Genomic DNA, 22,244 nt, shown 5'->3' on the forward strand with positions numbered 1-22,244 from the left:
CCGTGCTGTAAACTTCTATGATTCTATGGATCTAATTGACGCATTTAAGATGATTAAAGGAATTGATGGGGTAGATCGAGAGAAACTATTTCCTCTGGTGGGGGGGATGTTTACAACATGGGGACATGACCTTGAAATTAGAGCCAGGCCATTCAGGGGTGATGTCAGGAAGCACTTCTTCACACAAAGGGTGCTGAAAATCTGAAACTCTTCCCCCCCCCCCCCCCCGCAAAAAGCTGTTGAGGCAATACACAATACAGAGTGACACATTTTTGTTATGGAAGGGTATTGAGGGATGCAAAACCAAGGCGAGTAGACTGTTGAGATACAGATCAACTATGATCTAGTTGTATGGCGGAACAGGCCCGAGGGGCTGAAGGGCCCACTGTCACTAAGCTGAGTAGAGTAGTATTATGTTACTGCACTGATAATCCGGACAACTTGATGTCAAATCCCCTCTTGTCAGTTTTGAGATTTTGAATTCGGTTTAAAATATCTGGGGGAAAAATAAGCCTGCGTCAGTAAAAGTGACCATGAAGCTGCCGGATTGTTATAAAAACCCATCTGGTTCACTGATGTCCCTTTAGGGAAGGAAATCTGCTGTCCTTACCCGGTCTGGGCCTATATGTGACTCCAGACCCACAGCAATGTGGTTGTCTCTTCATCATCATCATAGGCAGACCCTCGAAATCGAGGAAGACTTGCTTCCACTCTAAAAGTGAGTTCTCGGCGACGAGACTCGAGGTGCTCAGCGCCCTCCACCGATGGCTGAGGAGCTCCTCCCAGAGTCACAGTGCGGATTCCATCCACTACGGGGTACAACGGACATGATCTTCACCGCGCGACAATGACAAGAGAAATGCAGGGAGCAGCACCAACCCTTGTACATGGCCGCCTTTGACCTCACAAAGGTCTGTGACGCTGTTCACCACGAGCGTCCTCCTCCGTTTCGGCTACCCCCCAAAAGTTTGTCACCATCCTCCGCCTGCTCCACGACGACGTGCAGGCCGTGATCCAGACCAACGGATCCATCACAGACCCAATCCACGTCCAGACCGGGGTCAAGCAGGGCGGCGTCATCAAGCCAACCCTCTTCTCGATCTTCCTCGCTGTAATGCTTCATCTCATGCTCAACAAGCTCCTCGCTGGAGTGGAACTAAACGACAGAACCAGTGGGAACCTGTGGTTGTCTCTTAACTGCCCTCTGAGTCACTCTGTTGTATCGAACTTTCTCAATGGCACCTAGGAATGGGCAATAAATGCCGATCTTGCCGACGATGCCCACATCGCAAGACTAAGCCCACGGATTGGTTTTGATCACAGTTCTCATGAGAGGAGCAAACCAGAATTAGATAAGACGACTCCAGTAACTCGCTTTCAGACAACTCCATTAATGTAGTAACCTTCTACTTCACAGGAGCGTTATCAAACAAAATTGGACACTGAGCCAAGTAAGGAGATATTAGGACAGATGACCAAATGTTTGGTCAAAGATGTAAGTTTTAAGGAGCATTTTAAAGAGTAGAGAAAGAGAGGCGGAGAGGTTTTTTAAAAATTCGTTTATGGGATGTGACCGTCGCTGGCAAGGCCGGCATTTATTGCCCATCCCTAATTGCCCCTTGAGAAGATGGTGGTGAGCCTTGAACTGCTGCAGTCCATGATACCTTTTTTGTAGCGATTTGATACAACTGAGAGGTTTGCTTGCCCATTCAGACTGCATTGAAGAGTCAACCACATTGCTATGGATCTGGAGTCACATGTCGGCCCAGACTGGGGAAGGACGGCAGATTTCCTTCCCTAAAGGGACATCAGTGAACCAGATGGGTTTTTACAACAATGCGGTAGCTTCTAGCTTTTTATTCCAGATTTAGTTCATTAACTGAATTTAAATTCCTCAGTTGCTGTGGTGGGATTTGAACTCATGTCTCTGGATCATTAGTCCAGGCATCTGCATTACTAATCCAGTAACATAACTTCTATGCAAGCGTACCTCGTAGGGAGGGAATGTCCTCCATCATAAGGTCAGAAGTGGGGATGTTTGCTGATGACGGCACAGTGTTCAGTTCCATTCACAACTCCTCAGGTAATGAAACAGTCCATGCCCACATACAGCAAGACCTGGACAACATTCAGGCTTGGGCTGATAAGCAGCAAGTAACATTTGTGCCACACAAGTGCCAGGCAATGACCGTCTCCAACAAGCGAGAGTCTAACCACCGCCCCTTGAAATTCAACGACATTACCATCTCCGAAGCCCCCACCATCAATATCCAGGGGGTCACCATTGACCAAAAAACTTAACTGGACCAGCCACATAAATACTGTGGCAACAAGAGCAGGTCAGAGGCTGGGTATTCTGTGGCGAGTATCCCACCTCCTGACTCCCCAAAGCCTTCTCACCATCTACAAGGCACAAGTCAGGAGTGTGATGGAATACTCTCCACTTGCCTGGATGAGTGCAGCCCCAACAACACTCAAGTAGCTGAACATCATCCAGGACAAAGCAAGCCATTTGATTGGCATCTCATCCACCACCTTCAACATTCACTCCCTCCACCACCGGCGCACCGTGGCTGCCTCCACGCTGCTCCCGGGCCGCCGCACCTCCGCCACTTTTATAGGCCCAACCTGGTCTGGCCTGTAGGTGATTCCAGACCAACTGCCCTCTGAAATGGCCTAGCAAGGAGGCCTGCTACTTCTGGGAGCATCGTGAGCTGGTGCAGGGGGGTGACGACTTGGAGAAGGGTGACCGGATTGGACGTCACCAAAATTGAGTTTGGTAATTGGAGCGTGGGCAGGTACAGCAGGAGCAGTGAGGTCGGGGCAAAGGAGCAGCGAGTGAGCGTGGAGCGACCTGATCGGGGCCCAGGGGAGGTGTGAGTTTGAGGCCCAAAAGAGGCGAGGGCCCAGGGGCAGCACGGGCCAGCCCACACTGCGATATGTGTGCACACTAGGTCCGTGCAGCAGAGCAGGTCTCCAGTTGTCTTAGAACAGAAGAACATAAGAAATAGGAGCCGGAGTGGGCCATACGGCCCCTCGAGCCTGCTCTGCCATTTAATACGATCATGGCTGATCTGATCGTGGACTCAGGTCCATTTCTCTGCCCGCTCCCCATAACCCCTTATTCATTTATCAGTTAAGAAACTGTCTATTTCGGTCTTAAATTTATTCAATGACCCAGCTTCCACAGCTCTCTGAGGCAGTGAATTCCACAGATTTACAACCCTCTGAGAGAAGAAATTTCACCTCATCTCTGTTTTAAATGGGCGGCCCCTGATTCTAAGATCATGCCCTCTAGTTCTAGTCTTCCCCCTTCAGTGGAAACATCCTCTCTGCATCCACCTTGTCAAGCCCCCTCATAATCTTATACGTTTCGATAAGATCACCTCTCATTCTTCTGAATTCCAATGAGTAGAGGCCCAACCTACTCAATCTTTCCTCATAAGTCAACCCCCTCATCCCCAGAATCAGCCTTCTCTGAACTGCCTCCAAAGCAAGTGTGTCCTTTCGTTAGTATGGAAACCAAAACTACACGCAGTTTTCAAGGTGTGGTCTCACCAATATTTTATATAGCTGTCGCAAGACTTCCCTGCTTTTATACCCCATCCCCTTTACAATAAAGGCCAAGATTCCATTGGCCTTCCTGATCACTTACCTGCTGTACCTGCATATGAACTTTTGTGTTTCATGCACAAGTCCCACTGTACTGCGGCACTTTGCAATCTTTCTCCATTTAAATAATAACTTACTCTTTGATTTTTTTCTGCCAAAGTGCATGACCTCACACTTTCCAACATTATACTCTATCTGCCCACTCACTTAGCCTGTCTATGTCCTTTTGCAGATTTTTTGTGTCCTCCTCACACGTTGCTTTTCCTCCCATCTTTGTATCGTAGGCAAATTTGGCTACGTTATACTCTTTGCAGCTGGACCAAGACCTAGCTCTGCCAAGCCCGTGTGGTGTCTGGTGTGCAACGGCCATCCCATGTTAAAAAAATCCACGCACAGACATCTTCCACCCTTCAACATGGAGTTCGGGACCTGGAATATTAGGTCCTTCATTGAAACACCTGTGAACTCATCCCTTTTTGTGTGGAAGTGGGTCATCCTCGATACGAGAGACCGCCTAAGAGAAACTGTGGCTGCAGTATATGCCATCCACACGATGCACTGCAGCAACTCGCCAAGGCTTCTTCGGCAGCACCTCCCAAACCCGCGACCTCTACCATCTAGAAGGACAAGGGCATCAGGCGCATGGGAACACCATCACCTGCAACTTCACCTCCAAGTCACACACCATCCTGACTTGGAAATATATCGCCGTTCCTTCATCGTCGCTGGGTCAAAATCCTGAAACTCCCTCCCTAACAGCACTGTGGGAGAACCATCACCACACGGACTGCAGCGGTTCAAGAAGGCGGCTCACCACCACCTTCTCAAGGGCAATTAGGGATAGAAACATAGAAACATAGAAAATAGGTGCAGGAGTGGGCCATTCAGCCCTTCGAGCCTGCACCACCATCCAATAAGATCATGGCTGATCATTCACCTCAGTACTCCTTTCCTGCTTTCTCTCCATACACCTTGATCCCATAATTCCTTGGGAGCACAGGTATTTAAGAAGGCTTCACAGGTTAGAGACTCTGGAGACCTGCAATAAAAGACTAAGGTCACACTTTACTTTGAGCTCACGGTATTCAGTCTGACTCTTTCTCCATACACAACACCTGGCGACGAGATACAGATAGCAAACCCAAAGATGCAGAGAACAGTGGGCATCCTGGAGAAATTTTCGGAGGCAGATGATTGGGAAACTTTTGTGGAGCGACTTCACCAATACTTTGTGGCCAACGAGCTGGATGGGGAAGAGAGCGCTGCCAAAAGTGGAGCGACCCTCCTCACCGCCTGTGGGGCACCAACGTATGGCCTCATGAAGAATCTGCTCTCTCCAGTGAAACCCACGGAGAAATTGTACGACGATTTGTGCACACTGGTCCGAGAGCATTTGAACCAGAAGGAAAGCGTTCTGATGGCGAGGTACCGGTTCTACACCTACAAAAGGTCTGAAGGCCAGGAAGTGGCAAGTTATGTCGCCGAGCTAAGACGCCTTGCAGGAGATTGTGAATTTGAAGGATATTTGGAGCACATGCGCCAAGACTTTTTGGTGCTTGGCATTGGCCACAAAACCATACTTCGCAAACTTTTGACTGTAGAGACCCCAACCTTGAGTAAGGCTATAGCGATAGCCCAGGCGTTCATTGCCACCAGTGACAATACGAAGCAAATCTCTCAGTACACAAGTGCTGCTACAAGTACTGTGAACAAAGTGATGTTGTTTTTGAATCATAATTACAGGTCAGGTCACATATACCTGCAGCTACACAACCGCAGATGTCTCAGAGACCACCTCAAGGGTATGAATGCAAAGCCATTAACACCTTGTTGGCGCTGCGGGGGTGATCATCGTTTCCATTCATGCCGATTCAAAGGATACATTTGCAAGGACTGTGGAACAACGAGTGTGCAGGCGAGCTGCTAAGCCTGTTAAACTGCAAACCACCACGTTGCAGAGGAGAACAGATCCACGGAGGATCGCTACGAACCAGAGCCTCAGACCGAGGAGGCAGAGGTACATGGGGTGTACACATTCACCACGACTTGTCCCCCGATAATGCTAAATGGTGAACTAAATGGACTCCTCGTGTCAATGGAGCTGGACACGGGCGCGAGCCAGTCCATCATGGGCAAAAAGACTTTCGAAAGGTTGTGGTGCAACAAGGCCTCAAGGCCAGTCTTAACTCCAGTTCGCTCGAGACTAAGAACTCACACTAAAGAACTGATTCCTGTAATCGGCAGTGCTACCATAAAGGTCTCCTACGATGGAGCGGTGCACAAGCTACCACTCTGGGTGGTACCGGGCGATGGTCCCACGCTGCTCGGCAGGAGCTGGCTGGGAAAGATACGCTGAAACTGGGACGACGTCCGAGCGCTATCGCCCACTGATGACACTCTCATCTGCCCAGGTATTAAACAAATTTCCTTCGCTGTTCGAACCAGGCATCGGGAAATTCCAAGGAGCAAAAGTGCAGATCCACCGAATTCCGGGGGCGCGACCCATCCATCACAAGGTGAGAGCAGTGCCGTACATGATGAGAGAAAGGGTAGATATCGAGCTAGACAGGCTGAAAAGAGAGGGCATCATTTCACCGATCGAGTTCAGCGAGTGGGACAGTCCTATTGTCCCAGTCCTCAAGGGAGACGGCACCGTCAGAACCTGTGGCGATTACAAAGTAACTATCAATCGTTTCTCCCTGCAGGATCAATACCCACTACCAAAAGCCGGTGACCTCTTTGCAACACTGGCGGGAGGAAAGACGTTCACGAAGCTGGATCTGACTTCAGCCTACTTAACTCAGGAACTGGAGGAATCATCGAAGGCCTGCATCAACACGTACAAAGTTCTTTTTGTTTATAACAGATGCCCGTTTGGAATCCGCTCAGCGACGGAGATATTCCAGAGAAACGTGGAAAGTTTACTGAAGTCGGTCCCGCACACCGTGGTCTTCCAGGACAACATCTTGGTCACAAGTTGGAACACAGTCGAGCACCTGCAGAACCTGGAGGAGGTTCTTAGTTGACTCAACCACATGGGGCTCAGGTTAAAATGCTCGAAGTGCGTTTTCCTGATGCCTGAAGTGGAGTTCCTGGGGAGGAGGATTGTGGTGGACAGCATCAGGCCCACCAATGTGAAGACGGAGGCAATCGAGAACGCACCGAGGCCACAGAACGTGACGGAACTGCAGTCGTTTCTGGGACTCTTGAACTACTTTGGTAACATCTCACCGGGTCTCAGCACCCTGCTAGAGCACTACATGTCTTACTATGAAAAGGGGATGAATGGGTTTGGGGCAAAAGCCAAGAAAATGCCTTTGTATAAGCAAGAAAATTGTTATGCTCAAACAAATTGCTTGTGTTGTATGATCCATGTAAACGTTTGGTACTAGCATGTGATGCGTTGTCATATGGCGTTGGGTGTGTATTGCAACAAGTTAATGATTTCGGGAAACTGCAACCGGTTGCTTATGTATCCAGGAGTCTGTCTAAGGCCGAGAGAGCCTACAGCATGATTGAAAAAGAAGCGTTAGCGTGTGTCTATGATGGTAAAGAAAATGAATCAATACCTGTTTGGGCTAAAATTCGAAATGGAAACTGACCATAAGACACTTATATCCCTGTTTTCTGAGAGTAAAGGGATAAATATCAATGCATCGGCCCGCATCCAGAAATGGGCCTCACATTTTCCGCATACAACTACGCTATCCGCCACAGGCCAGGCACAGAAAACTGCGCCGATGCTCTCAGTAGGCTGCCATTGCCCACCACGGGGGTGGAAATGGCACAGCCCGCAGATCCAGCCATGGTTATGGAAGCATTTGAGAGTGAGCAATCAGCCGTCACTGCCCGCCAGATCAAAACCTGGACAAGCCAGGACCCCTTATTATCTCTAGTCAAAAGCTGTGTGCTTCATGGTAGCTGGTCCAGTGTCTCAGTGAAATGCAGGAAGAGATAAAGCCATTCCAGTGGCGCAAAGATGAAATGTCTATACAGGCAGACTGTCTTCTGTGGGGCAATCGAGTAGTGGTCCCCAAGAAGGGCAGAGATACCTTCATCAATGACCTCCACAGTACCCACCCAGGCATCGTAATGATGAAAGTGATAGCCAGATCCCACGTGTGGTGGCCCAGTATCGATGTGGAGTTAGAATCCTGCATTCACAGAGGTAATACATGCTCGCAGTTAAGCAATTCGCTGCTAAGTTTATGGTCTAGTTCCTCCAAACCGTGGTCTTGGGTACATGTCGACTATGCAGGTCCGTTCTTGGGTAAAATGTATCTTGTGGTTGTAGACGCGTACTCCAAGTGGATTGAATGTGAGATAATGTCGGCCAGCACGTCCGCTGCCACCAGTGAAAGCCTGCGGGCCATGTTTGCCAGACACGGCTTACCCGATGTCTTGGTGAGCGACAACGGGCCATGTTTTACCAGTGCTGAGTTCAAATAATTCATGGCCTGTAACGGTATCAAACATGTCACATCTGCCCTGGTTAAACCAGCGTCCAATGGTCAGGCAGAGAGAGCAGTGCAAACCATCAAGTAAGGCTTGAAGAGGATAACGGAAGGCTCACTGCAGACTCGCCTATCCCGAGTCCTGCTTAGCTACCGCACGAGACCACACTCGCTCACTGGGATCCCACCTGCTGAACTGCTCATGAAAAGAGCACTTAAGACAAAGCTCTCGTTAACTCACCCTGATAGTGCAAATGTGTCACGCGAGATTTGTATTGAATTATGGACAAGGTCCCAAGTGGCTTCCCGGCACTGTCGTAGCCAAAGAGGGGAGCAGGGTGTTTCGGGTCAAACTTTCAAATGGACTCATTCACCGGAAACACTTGGACCAAATCAAACTCAGGTTCAACCCACCTTGGACCCTACCTTTCTTGATCCCCCAACACACATACCAGTGGCAACCGACACCATGGTTGACCATGAAGCAGAACCCATCATCCACAGCAGCCCTGCAGGGCCCAACGCACCAGGCAGCCCAGCAAGGCCAGCTGCACAGCAGCCCAGCGAGGGCCCAACAAATGATTCAACAATACCAGCTTTCACACCGAGATGATCAACCAGGGCAAGAAAGGCCCCAGATCGGCTCACATTGTAAATAGTTACACTATTGACGTTTGGGGGGGAATGTTGTCATAAATGTCGACTTGTATTTACTCTGCACAGCCACCAGAGGGCTTATTCCCCAGAGTCCCAAGGAAAGATAGATTACGAAGGTAAACTTGTGCAAAACATAAAAACGGATAGTAAAAGCTTTGACAGATATATAAAATGGAAAAGAGTGACTAAAATAAATGTTGGTCCCTTCGAAGATGAGAAGGGGGATTTAATAATGGGAAATGTGGAAATGGTTGAGACCTTAAACAATTATTTTGCTTCAGTCTTCACAATGGAAGACACAGAAACCATGCCAAAAATTGCTGGTCACAGGAATGTGGGAAGGGAGGACCTTGAGACAATCACTATCACTAGGGGGGTAGTGCTGGACAGGCTAATGGGACTCAAGGTAGACAAGTCCCCTAGTCCTGATGAAATGCATCCCAGGGTATTAAAAGAGATTGCGTAGTTATAGCAGATGCATTCGTTATAATCTACCAAAAGTCTCTGGACTCTGGGGAGGTACCAGCGGATTGGAAAGCAGCTAATGTAACGCCTCTGTTTAAAAAAGGGGGCAGACAAAAGGCAGGTAACTATAACTCGGTTAGTTTAACATCTGTAGTGAGGAAAATGCTTGAAACTATCATTAAGGAAGAAATAGCGGGATATCTAGATAGGAATAGTGCAATCAAGCAGACGCAGCATGGATTCATGAAGGGGAAATCATGTTTAACTAATTTACTGGAATTCTTTGAGGATATAACGAGCATGGTGGATAGAGGTGTACCGATGGATGTGGTGTATTTAGATTTTCAAAAGGCATTCGATAAGGTGCCACACAAAAGGTTACTACAGAAGATAAGGGTAGGCGGAGTCAGAGGAAATGTATTAGCATGGATAGAGAATTGGCTGGCGAACAGAAAGCAGAGAGTCGGGATAAATGGGTCCTTTTCGGGTTGGAAATTGGTGGTTAATGGTGTGCCACAGGGATCAGTGCTGGGACCACAACTGTTTACAATATACATAGATGATCTGGAAGAGGGGACAGAGTGTAGTGTAACAAAATTTGCAGATGACACAAAGATTAGTGGGAAAGCGGGTTGTGTAGAGGACACAAAAAGGCTGCAAAGAGATTTAGATTGGTTAAGCGAATGGGCTAAGGTTTGGCAGATGGAATACAATGTCGGAAAGTGTGAGGTCATCCACCTTGGAAAAAAAAACAGTAAAAGGGAATATTATTTGAATGGGGAGAAATTACAACATGCTGCGGTGCAGAGGGACCTGGGGGTCATTGTGCATGAATCCCAAAAAGTTAGTTTGCAGGTGCAGCAGGTAATCAGGAAGGCGAATGGAATGTTGGCCTTCATTGCGAGAGGGATGGTGTACAAAAACAGGGAACTGTATAGGGTATTGGTGAGGCCACACCTGGAGTACTGCGTGCAGTTTTGGTCACCTTACTTAAGGAAGGATATACTAGCTTTGGAGGGGGTACAGAGACGATTCACGAGGCTGATTCCGGAGATGAGAGGGTTACCTTATGATGATAGATTGAGTAGACTGGGTCTTTACTCGTTGGAGTTCAGAAGGATGAGGGGTTATCTTATAGAAACATTTAAAATAATGAAAGGGACAGACAAGATAGAGACAGAGAGGTTGGTCGGGGAGACTAGAACTAGGGGGCACAACCTCAAAATACGGGGGAGCCAATTTAAAACCGAGTTGAGAAGAAATTTCTTCTCCAGAGGATTGTGAATCTGTGGAATTCTCTGCCCAAGGAAGCAGCTGAGGCTAGCTCATTGAATGTATTCAAGTCACAGATAGATAGATTTTTAACCAATAAGGGAATTAAGGGTTACGGGGAGAGGGCGGGTAAGTGGAACTGAGTCCACGGCCAGATCAGCCATGATCTTGTTGAATGTCGGAGCAGGCTCGAGGGGCTAGATGGCCTACTCCTGTTCCTAATTGTTATGTTCTTATGTTCTTATGTTGATCCCATAATCCCTTGCGAGCATCGGTATTTAAGAAGGCTTCACAGGCTGGAGAGGCACTCTGGAGACCTGCAATAAAAGACGAAGGTCACACTTTACTTTGAGCTCACAGTGTTCAGTCTGACTCTTTCTCCATACACAACACTCTTGAATATATCCAATGAACTAGCATCAACAACTCTCTGCGGTAGGGATTTCCACAGGTTAACAACTCTCTGAGTGAAGAAGTTTCTCCTCATCTCAGTCCTTACATGGCTTACCCCTTATCCTTAGACTGTGTCCCCTGGTTCTGGACTTCCCTAACATTGGGAACATTCTTCCTGCATCTAACATGTCCAGTCCCATCAGAATTTTATATGTTTCTATGAGATCCCCTCTTATCCTTCTAAACTCCAGTGAATAAAGGCCCAGTCGATCCAGTCTCTCCTCAAATGTCAGTCCAGCCATCCCAGGAATCAGTCTGGTGAACCTTTGCTGCACTCCCTCAATAGCAAGAACATCCTTCCTCAGATTAGGAGACTAAAACTGAACACAATATTCCAGGTGAGGCCTCACCAAGGCCCTGTACAACTGCATTAAGACCTCCCTGCTCCTATAATCAAATCCTCTAGCTATGAAGGCCAACATACCATTTGTCTTCTTCCCACCTGCTGTACCTGCATGCCAACTTTCAATGACTGATGTACCATGACACCCAGTCTCGTTGTACCTCCCCTTTTCCTAATCTACCACCATTCAGATAATATTCTGCCTTCATGTTTTTGCCCAAAAGTGGATAATCTCATATTTATTCACATTATACTGCATCTGCCATTCATTTGCCCACTCACCTAACCTGCCCAGGTCACCCTGCAGCCTCTTAGCGTCTTCCTCACAGCTCACACCACCACCCAATTTCGTGTCATCTGCAAACTTGGAGATATTACACTCAATTGCTTCATCAAAATCATTAATGTATATTGTAAATAGCTAGGGTCCCAGCACTGAGCCCTGCAGCATCCCACTAGTCACTGCCTGCCATTTTGAAAAGGATCCATTTATCCCGACTCTCTGCTTCCTGTCTGCCAACCATTTCTCTATCCACGTCAGTACATTACCCCCAATACCATGTGCTTTAATGTTGCACACTAATCTCTTGTGTGGGACCTTGTCAAAAGCCTTTTGAAAGTCCAAATGCACCACATCCATTGGTTTTCCCTTGTCCACTCTTCTCATTACATCCTCAAAAAATTCCAGAAGATTTGTCAAGCATGATTTCCCTTTCATAAATCCATGTTGAATTGGACCGATCCTGTCACTGCTTTCCAAATGCGCTGCTATTTCATCCTTAATAATTGATTCCAATATTTTCCCCACCACTGATGTCAGCCTAACCGGTCTATAATTACCTGTTTTTTCCCACCCTCCTTTTTTAAAAAGTGGTGTTACATTAGCTACCCTCCAGTCTATAGGAACTGATCCAGAGTCAATAGACTGTTGGAAAATGATCACCAATGCATCCATTATTTCTAGGGCCACTTCCTTAAGTACTCTGGGATTCAGACTATCAGGCCCCAGGCATTTATTGGCCTTCAATTTTCCTAACACAATTTCCTGCCTAATACGGATATCCTTCAGTTCCTACTTCTCACTAGACCCTCGGTTCCCTCGTACTTCCGGAAGGTTATTTGTGTCTTCCTTCGTGAAGTCAGAACCAAAGTATTTGTTCAGCTGGTCTGCCATTTCTTTGTTCCCCATTATAAATTCACCTAAATTTGACTGCAAGGGACCTACGTTTGTCTTCACTAATCTTTTTCTCTTCACATATCTATAGAAGCATTTGCAGTCAGTTTTTATGTTCCCGGCAAGCTTCCTCTCATACTCTATTTTCCCCCTCCTAATTAAACCCTTTGTCCTCCTCTGCTGAATTCTAAATTTCTCCCAGTCCTCAGGTTTGCTGCTTTTTCTGGCCAATTTATATACCTCTTCCTTGGATTTAACACTATCCTTAATTTCCCTTGTTAACCACAGTTGAGTCACGTTCACCATTTTATTTTTACTCTAGACAGGGATATACAATTGTTGAAGTTCATCCATGTGATTTTAAATGTTTGCCATTGTCTATCCACCATCAACCCTTTAAGTATCATTTGCCCGTCTATTCTAGCCAAGTCACGTCTCATACCATCGAAGTTACCTTTCTCCAAGTTCAGGACTCTACTCTCTGAATTAACTGTGTCACTCTCCATCTTAATAAAGAATTCTACCATATTATGGTCACTCTTCCCCAAGGGGCCTCGCACAACAAGATTGCTAATTAATCCTCTCTCATTACACATCATCCTGTCTAGGATGGCCAGCTCTCTAGTTGGTTACTTGACATATTGGTCCAGAAAACCATCCCTAATACACTCCAGGAAATCCTCCTCCACTGTATTGCTACCAGTTTGGTGAACCCAATCTATAAGTAGATTAAAGTCGCCCATGATAACTGCTGTACCTTTATTGCGCGCATCCCTAATTTCTTGTTTGATGCTGTCCCCAACCTCACTACTACTGTTTGGTGGTCTGTACACAACTCCCACTAGCGTTTTCTGCCCTTTGGTATTCCACAGTTCCATCCATACAGATTCCACATCGTTCAAGCTAATGTCCTTCCTTACTATTGCGTTAATTTCCTCTTTAACCAGCAAAGCTACCCCACCTCCTTTTCCTTTCTGTCTATCCTTCCTGAATGTTGAATACCCCGGATGTTGAGTTTCCAGCATTGGTCATGTCTCCGTGATGCCAATTTATCATATCCATTAACTGATGTCTGCGCAGTTAATTCGTCCACCTTATTCCGAATACTCTCGCATTGTGGCACTGATGAGCAATAAATGCCGGCCTTGCTGGCAACGCCCACATCCCAGAACGAATTTTTGAAAACATTCCAGAGCTTGGGGCCGAGGCAGCTGAAGGTACGGCACCGATGGTTGTGCGATGAAAATCGGGGATGCACAACAGGCCAGAATTGGAAGAGTGCAGACATCTCGGGGGGTTGTGGGGCTGGAGGAGATTACAGAGATAGGGAGGGGCGAGCGCCATGGAGGGATTTGAAAACAAGGATGAGAATTTTTAATTTGCGGCGTTGCTGGACCGGAAACCAATGTCGGCTGGCGAGCACAGAGGCAATAAGTGAACGGGACTTGTTACAAATTAGGACACGGGGCAGCAGAGTTTTGGATCAGCTCAAGTTTACGGATGACCAATTGAACAAGTACTTTGGTTCGGTATTCACTGAGGAGGACACAAACAACCTTCCGGATATAAAAGGGGTCAAAGGGTCTAGTAAGAAGGAGGAACTGAGGGAATGTTTCCAGTAGAGTGGACAAGGGAGAACCAGTTGATGTGGTATATTTGGACTTTCAGAAGGCTTTCGACAAGGTCCCACACAAGAGATTAATGTGCAAAGTTAAAGCACATGGATTGGGGGTAGTGTGCTGACATGGATTGAGAACTGGTTGTCAGACAGGAAGCAGAGAGTCAGGATAAACGGGTCCTTTTCAAAATGGCAGGCAGTGACTAGTGGGGTACCGCAAGGTTCTGTGCTGGGGCCCCAGCTGTTTACATTGTACATTAATGATTTAGACGAGGGGATTAAATGTAGTATCTCCAAATTTGCGGATGACACGAAGTTGGGTGGCAGTGTGAGCTGCGAGGAGGCTGCAGAGTGACTTGGATAGGTTAGGTGAGTGGGCAAATGCATGGCAGATGAAGTATAATGTGGATAAATGTGAGGTTATCCACTTTGGTGGTAAAAACAGAGAGACAGACTATTAACTGAATGGTGACAGATTAGGAAAAGGGGAGGTGCAACGAGACCTGGGTGTCATGGTACATCAGTCATTGAAGATTGGCATGCAGGTAAAGCAGGCGGTTAAGAAAGCATATGGCATGTTGGCCTTCATAGCGAGGGGATTTGAGTACAGGGACTGGGAGGTGTTACTACAGTTGTACAGGGCTTTGGTGAGGCCACACCTGGAGTATTGTGTGCAGTTTTGGTCTCCTAACTTGAGGAAGGACATTCTTGCTATTGAGGGAGTGCAGCGAAGGTTCATCAGACTGATTCCCGGGATGGCGGGACTGACATATCAAGAAAGACTGGATCAACTGGGCTTGTATTCACTGGAGTTCAGAAGAATGAGAGGGGATCTCATAGAACTGTTTAAAATTCTGATGGGTTTAGACAGGTTAGATGCAGGAAGAACGTTCCCAATATTGGGGAAGTCCAGAACTAGGGGTCACAGTCTAAGGATAAGGGGTAAGCCATTTAGGACCGAGATGAGGAGAAACTTCTTCACCCAGAGAGTGGTGAACCTGTGGAATTCTCTACCACAGAAAGTTGTTGAGGCCAATTCACTAAATATATTCAAAAAGGAATTAGATGTAGTCCTTACTACTAGGGGAATCAAGGGGTATGGTGAGAAAGCAGGAATGGGGTACTGAAGTTGCATGTTCAGCCATTGAACTCATTGAATGGTGGTGCAGGCTCGAAGGGCCGAATGGCCTACTCCTGCACCTATTTTCTATGTTTCTATGTTTCTATGTTTCTATGCAAGGTAGGAGGCCGGTCAGGAGTATGTCGGAATAGTCCAGTCTCGAGGTAACAAAGACACGGATCAGATTTTGAGCAGCGCCTGGAATACTGCATACAGTTTTGGTTTGTATATTTAATAAAGGATATATGCTTTGGAGGTAGTTCAGAGAAGGTTCACTCGGTTGATTCCAGAGATGAGGGGGTTGACTTATGAGGAAAGGTTGAGTAGGTTGGGCCTCTACTCATTGGAATTCAGAAGAATGAGAGGTGATCTTATCGAAACGTATAAGATTATGAGGGGGCTTGACAAGGTGGATGCAGAGAGGATATTTCACTGATGGGGGAGACTAGAACTGGAGGGCATAATCTTAGAATAAGGGGCCGCCCATTTAAAACTGAGATGAGGAGAAATTTCTTCTCTCAGAGGGTTGTAAATCTGTGGAATTCGCTGCCTCAGAGAGCTGTGGAAGCTGGGACATTGAATAAATTTAAGACAGAGATAGACAGTTTCTTAACCGATAAGCGAATAAGGGGTTATGGGGAGCGGGTGGGAAAGTGGAGCTGAGTCCATGATCGGATCAGCCATGATCGTATTGAATGGCGGAGCAGGCTCGCGGGGCCGTATGGCCGACTCCTGCTCCTATTTCTTATGTTCTTATGAGCTGAGGTGAAGGGGAGTCGGCCGATGTTTGACCTGTAGTGTTGTGAGTTTGAAAGTGTAAAAGCTGCTTATTCTGCAGAGGCTGGGTGGAAGCCCTTGGGGCTCGGTGCTTTGTGATTTACCTCCTGCAGAACATCGGTTTCCGAACTGACGCATTCTCAACAGTTGGACGCTCGATTAATCCCAAGCAACCTCTGGGAAAGGTCAAGGGGCCTCGCAGCTGGACTGGCTGACATGAAACGGAGTTAAGTTAGTCTCCCTAACCTTCCCCCCCCCCGACCCCCGCACCCCCGGCTCCAACGCGCTCGATCAGATACACCGGGTTAATCAGATCGCTAATACGCCAGACCCTCGGGGAGAAGCCCTCCCTTCCCTTCCGTTCCTCCCCCCCCCCTCCCCTCCTCGTAACCTTGTGAGATGCTCGAGCCTCGCCAGACGCATGCTGCTGGCCACTGATTCAGAGTGCGTTGGCGGGCACGAGATGGTCACCTCCCTGCGGGGGTGTGTGGTTGGGGGGAGGTCGGGAAGCGAGTTCATGCAGTTAATTGCCAGAAGCATTGCACATTGTGCACCCATCCTGCAGCAATCAGCTTGAACCTTGCCATTGCCTCGATTAACCTCTCTGACCACGAGCAAGGAGACAATTGCAGGTTAACGCTCCGCAATGGACTCTCGCCAACAGGATCAGCTTTTCAAAGACTCGGCCTTAGCTTGCATTTATATAGCGCCTTTAACGAGGTTAAAAACATCCCAAGGCGCTTCATCGGAGCGCTGTAAGACAAAAATTTGACACCGAGCCGCGTAAGAAGCAGGAGCTTGGTCAAAGAGGGAGGTTTTAAGGAGCTCCTTGAAGGAGGAAGGAGAGGTTGCAAAGCGGCGAAGTTTAGAGAGGGAGTTCCAGAGCTTGGGGCCCAGGCAACAGAAGGCACGGCCACCGATGGTCAAGCGATTATAATCAGGGATGCTCAGGAGGGCAGAAACATAGAAACATAGAAAATAGGTGCAGGAGTAGGCCATTCGGCCCTTCGAGCCTGCACCACCGTTCAATATGATCATGGCTGATCATGCAACTTCAGTACCCCATTCCTGCTTTCTCTCCATACCCCCTGATCCCTTTAACCGTAAGGGCCACATCTAACTCCCTTTTGAATATATCCAATGAACTGGCCTCAACAACTTTCTGTGGTAGAGAATTCCACAGGTTCACCACTCTCTGAGTGAAGAAGTTTAGAAACATAGAAACATAGAAACATAAAAACATAGAAACATAGAAAATAGGTGCAGGAGCAGGCCATTCGGCCCTTCTAGCCTGCACCGCCATTCAATGAGTTCATGGCTGAACATGCAACTTCAGTACCCCATTCCTGCTTTCTCACCATACCCCTTGATTCCCCTAGTAGTAAGGACTTCATCTAACTCCTTTTTGAATATATTTAGTGAATTGGCCTCAACAACTTTCTGTGGTAGAGAATTCCACAGGTTCACCACTCTCTGGGTGAAGAAATTCCTCCTCACCTCGGTCCTAAATGGCTTCCCCCTTATCCTTAGACTGTGAGCCCTGGTTGGAGGAGCGCAGACATCTTGGGGGGGGTTGTGGGGTTGGAGGAGATGACAGAGATAGGGAGGGGCGAGGCCATGGATGGATTTGAAAATAGGATGGGAATTTTGAAATCGAGGCGTTGCCAGACCGGGAGCCAATGTGAGTCAGCGAGCACAGGGAATGATGGGTGAGTGGGATTCGGTGCGAGTTAGGACATGGGCCGCCGAGTTTCCTAATCGACGATGAAAGTTACCGATTGATACAACTGGTTCACTAATGTCTGTCAGAAAATGTAACCTGTCACCCGTACCCAATCTGGCCCACACGTGACTCCAGTCCCACACTACATGGCTGAACCGTAAGGCCCTCAACGTTGGCCCAGCAATGCAATAAATGCACTTTCGCAATGTCCCCTTAGCTCCAATAATGGCCATCACTGGAAGGTATTGATGCATAGATTTCTTCCCCTGCCCAATTCCCATCACTGGGTACTGACCCATTGAATTTACCCCCTCTCCATCCCATCATTGGTACTGACCCATTGAATTCCCCCCGTCCCCACCCATCATTGGTACTGACCCATTGAATTCCCCCTCTCCCCATCCCATCATTGGTACTGACCCATTGAATTCCCCCCCTCTCTATCCCATCATTGGTATTGACCCATTGAATTCCCCCCCTCCCCACCCATCATTGGTACTGACCCATTGAATTCCCCCCCACCCCATCACATCATTGGTATTGACCCATTGAATTCCCCCTCTCCCCAGCCCATCATTGGTACTGACCCATTGAATTCCCCCCCTCCCCATCCCATCATTGGTACTGACCCATTGCATTTCCCCCCTCCCCATCCCATCATTGGTACTGACCCATTGAATTCAACCCTCCCCACCCATCATTGGTACTAACCCATTGAATTTCCCCCCTCTCCATCCCATCATTGGTACTGACCCATTGAATTCCCCCCGTCCCCACCCATCATTGGTACTGACCCATTGAATTCCCCCTCTCCCCATCCCATCATTGGTATTGACCCATTGAATTCCCCCCCTCTCTATCCCATCATTGGTATTGACCCATTGAATTCCCCCCGTCCCCACCCATCATTGGTACTGACCCATTGAATTCCCCCCCTCCCCACCCATCATTGGTACTGACCCATTGAATTCCCCCTCTCTATCCCATCATTGGTATTGACCCATTGAATTCCCCCCCTCTCTATCCCATCATTGGTATTGACCCATTGAATTCCCCCCCTCCCCACCCATCATTGGTACTGACCCATTGAATTCCCCCCCACCCCATCACATCATTGGTATTGACCCATTGAATTCCCCCCCTCCACATCCCATCATTGGTACTGACCCATTGAATTCAACCCTCCCCACCCATCATTGGTACTAACCCATTGAATTACCCCCCTCCCCATTCCATCATTGGTACTGACCCATTGAATTCCCCCCCTCTCCATCTGATCATTGGTACTGACCCATTGAATTCCCCCCCTCTCCATCTGATCATTGGTACTGACCCATTGAATTCCCCCCTCCCCATCCCATCATTGGTACTGACCCATTGAATTCCCCCCCTCTCTATCCCATCATTGGTATTGACCCATTGAATTCCCCCCGTCCCCACCCATCATTGGTACTGACCCATTGAATTCCCCCCCTCCCCATCAGATCACTGACAGGAGTGTCAGCTGTGACTCAGTGGGTAGCACAGATGCCTCTGAGTTGGATAGTTGTGGATTCAAGTCCCACTTCAGAGACTTGAGCACATAACTCTAGTGCAGTACTGAGGCAGCACTGCACTGTCGGAGGTGCTGTCTTTCAGATGAGACGTTAATCCAAGGCCTTATCTACCCTCTCAGGTGAATGTAAAAAATTCCCATGGCACTATTTCGAAGAACAGCAGCGGAGTTAACCCCGCTGTCCTGGTCAATATTTATCCCTCAATCAACATAACAAAAACAGATTATCTGTTCATTATCACATTGCTGTTTGTAGGAGTTTGCTGTGTGCAAATTATCTGCCATGTTTTCCACATTACAACAGTAACTACACTTCAAAAAGTACTTTATTGGCTGTAAAGTGCTTTGAGATGTCTGGTGGCCGTGAAAGGTGCTATATAAATGCAAGTCTTTCTTTCTTTCTGTACCCACTCCATCCCATCACTCACAGTTACTGACCCTTTGAATACCCCAGCCCTGCCAATCCCATCACTGACTGGTCTCCTTATTTAAGGAAGGATATACTTGCATTGGAGGCAGTTCAGAGAAGGTTCACTAGGTTGATTCCTGAGATGAGGGGGTTGACTTATGAGGGTAGGTTGAACAGTTTGGGCCTATACTCAGTGGAGTTTAGAAGAATGAGAGGTGATCTTATCGAAACATATAAGATACTGAGAGAGCTGTGGAGGCTGGGTTATTAAATATATTTAAGGTGGAGATAGATAGATTTTTGAGCGATAAGGGAGTCAAGGATTATGGGGAGTGGGTGGGGAAGTGGAGCTGAGTCCATATAATCGGATCAGCCATGATCTTATTGAATGGCGGAACAGGCTCAAGGGGCAAAATGACCGACTCCTGCTCCTATTTCTTATGTTCTTATGACTTGCAGAACTCCCAGCCTGCCCCAGTACAGGTCTGACAAGTACTGACCCACAAGGACCACTATGCCGTGGGTTGAACCTTGACATTGCATCGAGCGATTTCTCAGACAAGGCCAGACTTGGGTGAAGGGGTTAAACGTTTGCTGGAAGGACAGAGTGGGGAAGCAATGAGTGGGCTATAGAGATCGCAGCGGGTAATTCCCCTAGCTCCACCACTGGCCTTCACACAACCATCCCTTTCATTAAAGCAGGTCAAGCTTTCTACACTAACCCCACTAATGAAAGGGAGCAGCATTTCCTCAGGATCTCCTTTGAAGCTCTCAGAGCCAGGAGGGGCTCGCTGATATTATGGGATGGCTTGGGAAGTGAGTTGCAGGCGACCCTTCTTGAGCGAGCGATCATCACAGGCAGTCCCTCAAAATCGAGGAAGACTTGCTTCCACTCTAAAAGTGAGTTCTCAGGTGACTGAACAGCCCAATTCGGGAATTACAGTCTCTGTCACAGGTGGGACAGACAGTGGCTGAAGGAAAGGGTGGGTGGGGAGTCTGGTTTGCCGCACGCTCCTTCCGCTGCCTGCACTTGCTTTCTGCATGCTCTCGGCGACGAGACTCGAGGTGCTCAGCGCCCTCCCGGATGCACTTCCTCCACTTAGGGCGGTCTTTGGCCAGGGACTCCCAGGTGTCAGTGGGGATGTTGCACTTTATCAGGGAGACTTTGAGGGTGTCCCTGTAACATTTCCTCTGCCCACCTGGGGCTCGCTTGCCATGTAGGAGTTCCGAGTAGAGCGCTTGCTTTGGGAGTCTCGTGTCGGGACAATGTGGTCCGCCCAACGGAACTGGTCGAGTGTGGTCAGTGCTTCGATGCTGAGGATGTTGGCCTGATCGAGAACACTGACGTTGGTACATCTGTCCTCCCAGGGGATTTGCAGGATCTTGCGGAGACATCGTTGGTGGTATTTCCCCAGTGATTTGAGATGCCTACTGTATATGGTCCATGTCTCTGAGCCATATAAAAGGATAAACCTCTGAGATCCCCATGGCTCGAGTCGTGGCTGGCCCACTTGATGCCCAAACCTCGAGAGGTCGTCTCTGTTGGGAAGACGAGCGGGTGGGAGTATGATTAAACCCCCCGCCCCATGGTTTGCTATAGCAGGCCCACCACAAGACTGAAATCAGGCACCAAATTGGGAGATGTAGGCCATAAAGAGGATGTGCATTTCTATAGCACCTTTCATGACCACCGGACATCCCAAAGCACTTTACAGCCAATGAAGTACTTTTGGAGTGTAGTCACTGTTGTAATGTTGGGAACGCGGCTGCCAATTTGTGCACAGTAAGCTCCCACAAACAGCAATGTGATAATGACCAGATAATCTGTTTTTTTTTGTTATATTATAAGAACAGAAATAGGAGCAGGAGTAGGCCATTTGGCCCATCGAGCCTGCTCCGCCATTTAATAAGATCATGGCTGATCTGATCATGGACTCAGCTCCACTTCCCTGCCCACTCCCCATAACCCTTTACTCCCTTATCACTGAAAAATCTGTCTATCTCTGCCTTAAATATATTCAATGACCCAGCCTCCACAGCTCTCTGGGGCAGAGAATTCCACAGATTTACAACCCTCTGAGAGAAAAAAATTCTCCTCATCTCAGTTTTAAATGGGTGGCCCCTTATTCTGAGACTATGTCCCCTAGTTTTAGTTTCCCTATGAGTGAAAATATTCTCTCTGCATCCACCTTGTCGAGCCCCCATGTTTCAATAAGATCACCTCTCATTCTTCTGAATTCCAATGAGTATAGGCCCAACCTACTCAACCTATCCTCATACGTGTGGTGTATGAAATGATACAATGAACTCCATACTGTGAGCCAGTGACTAGGTGTAACCTGGTCAGTCTTTAATGGCTTCCAGAAGTGAAGATACAAAGGTGAAGTTCAGGTTATATACCGGACCCAGCACGAGTGTGCCTGTGACCCTAGGACCTTCAACGGTCGTGCCTCCTGTTGGTGGGCAGACCTTATGTACATACATTACAATATGTCAACCCCCTCATCTCCGGAATCAACCGAGTGAACCTTCTCTGAACAGCCTCCAATGCGAGTATATCCTTCCTTAAATACGGAGATCAAAACTGCACGCAGTACTCCAGGTGTGGCCTC

The sequence above is a fragment of the Pristiophorus japonicus genome, chromosome 2 (assembly GCF_044704955.1).
Source record: "Pristiophorus japonicus isolate sPriJap1 chromosome 2, sPriJap1.hap1, whole genome shotgun sequence".
In the NCBI taxonomy this organism is placed as follows: Eukaryota; Metazoa; Chordata; class Chondrichthyes; family Pristiophoridae; genus Pristiophorus; species Pristiophorus japonicus.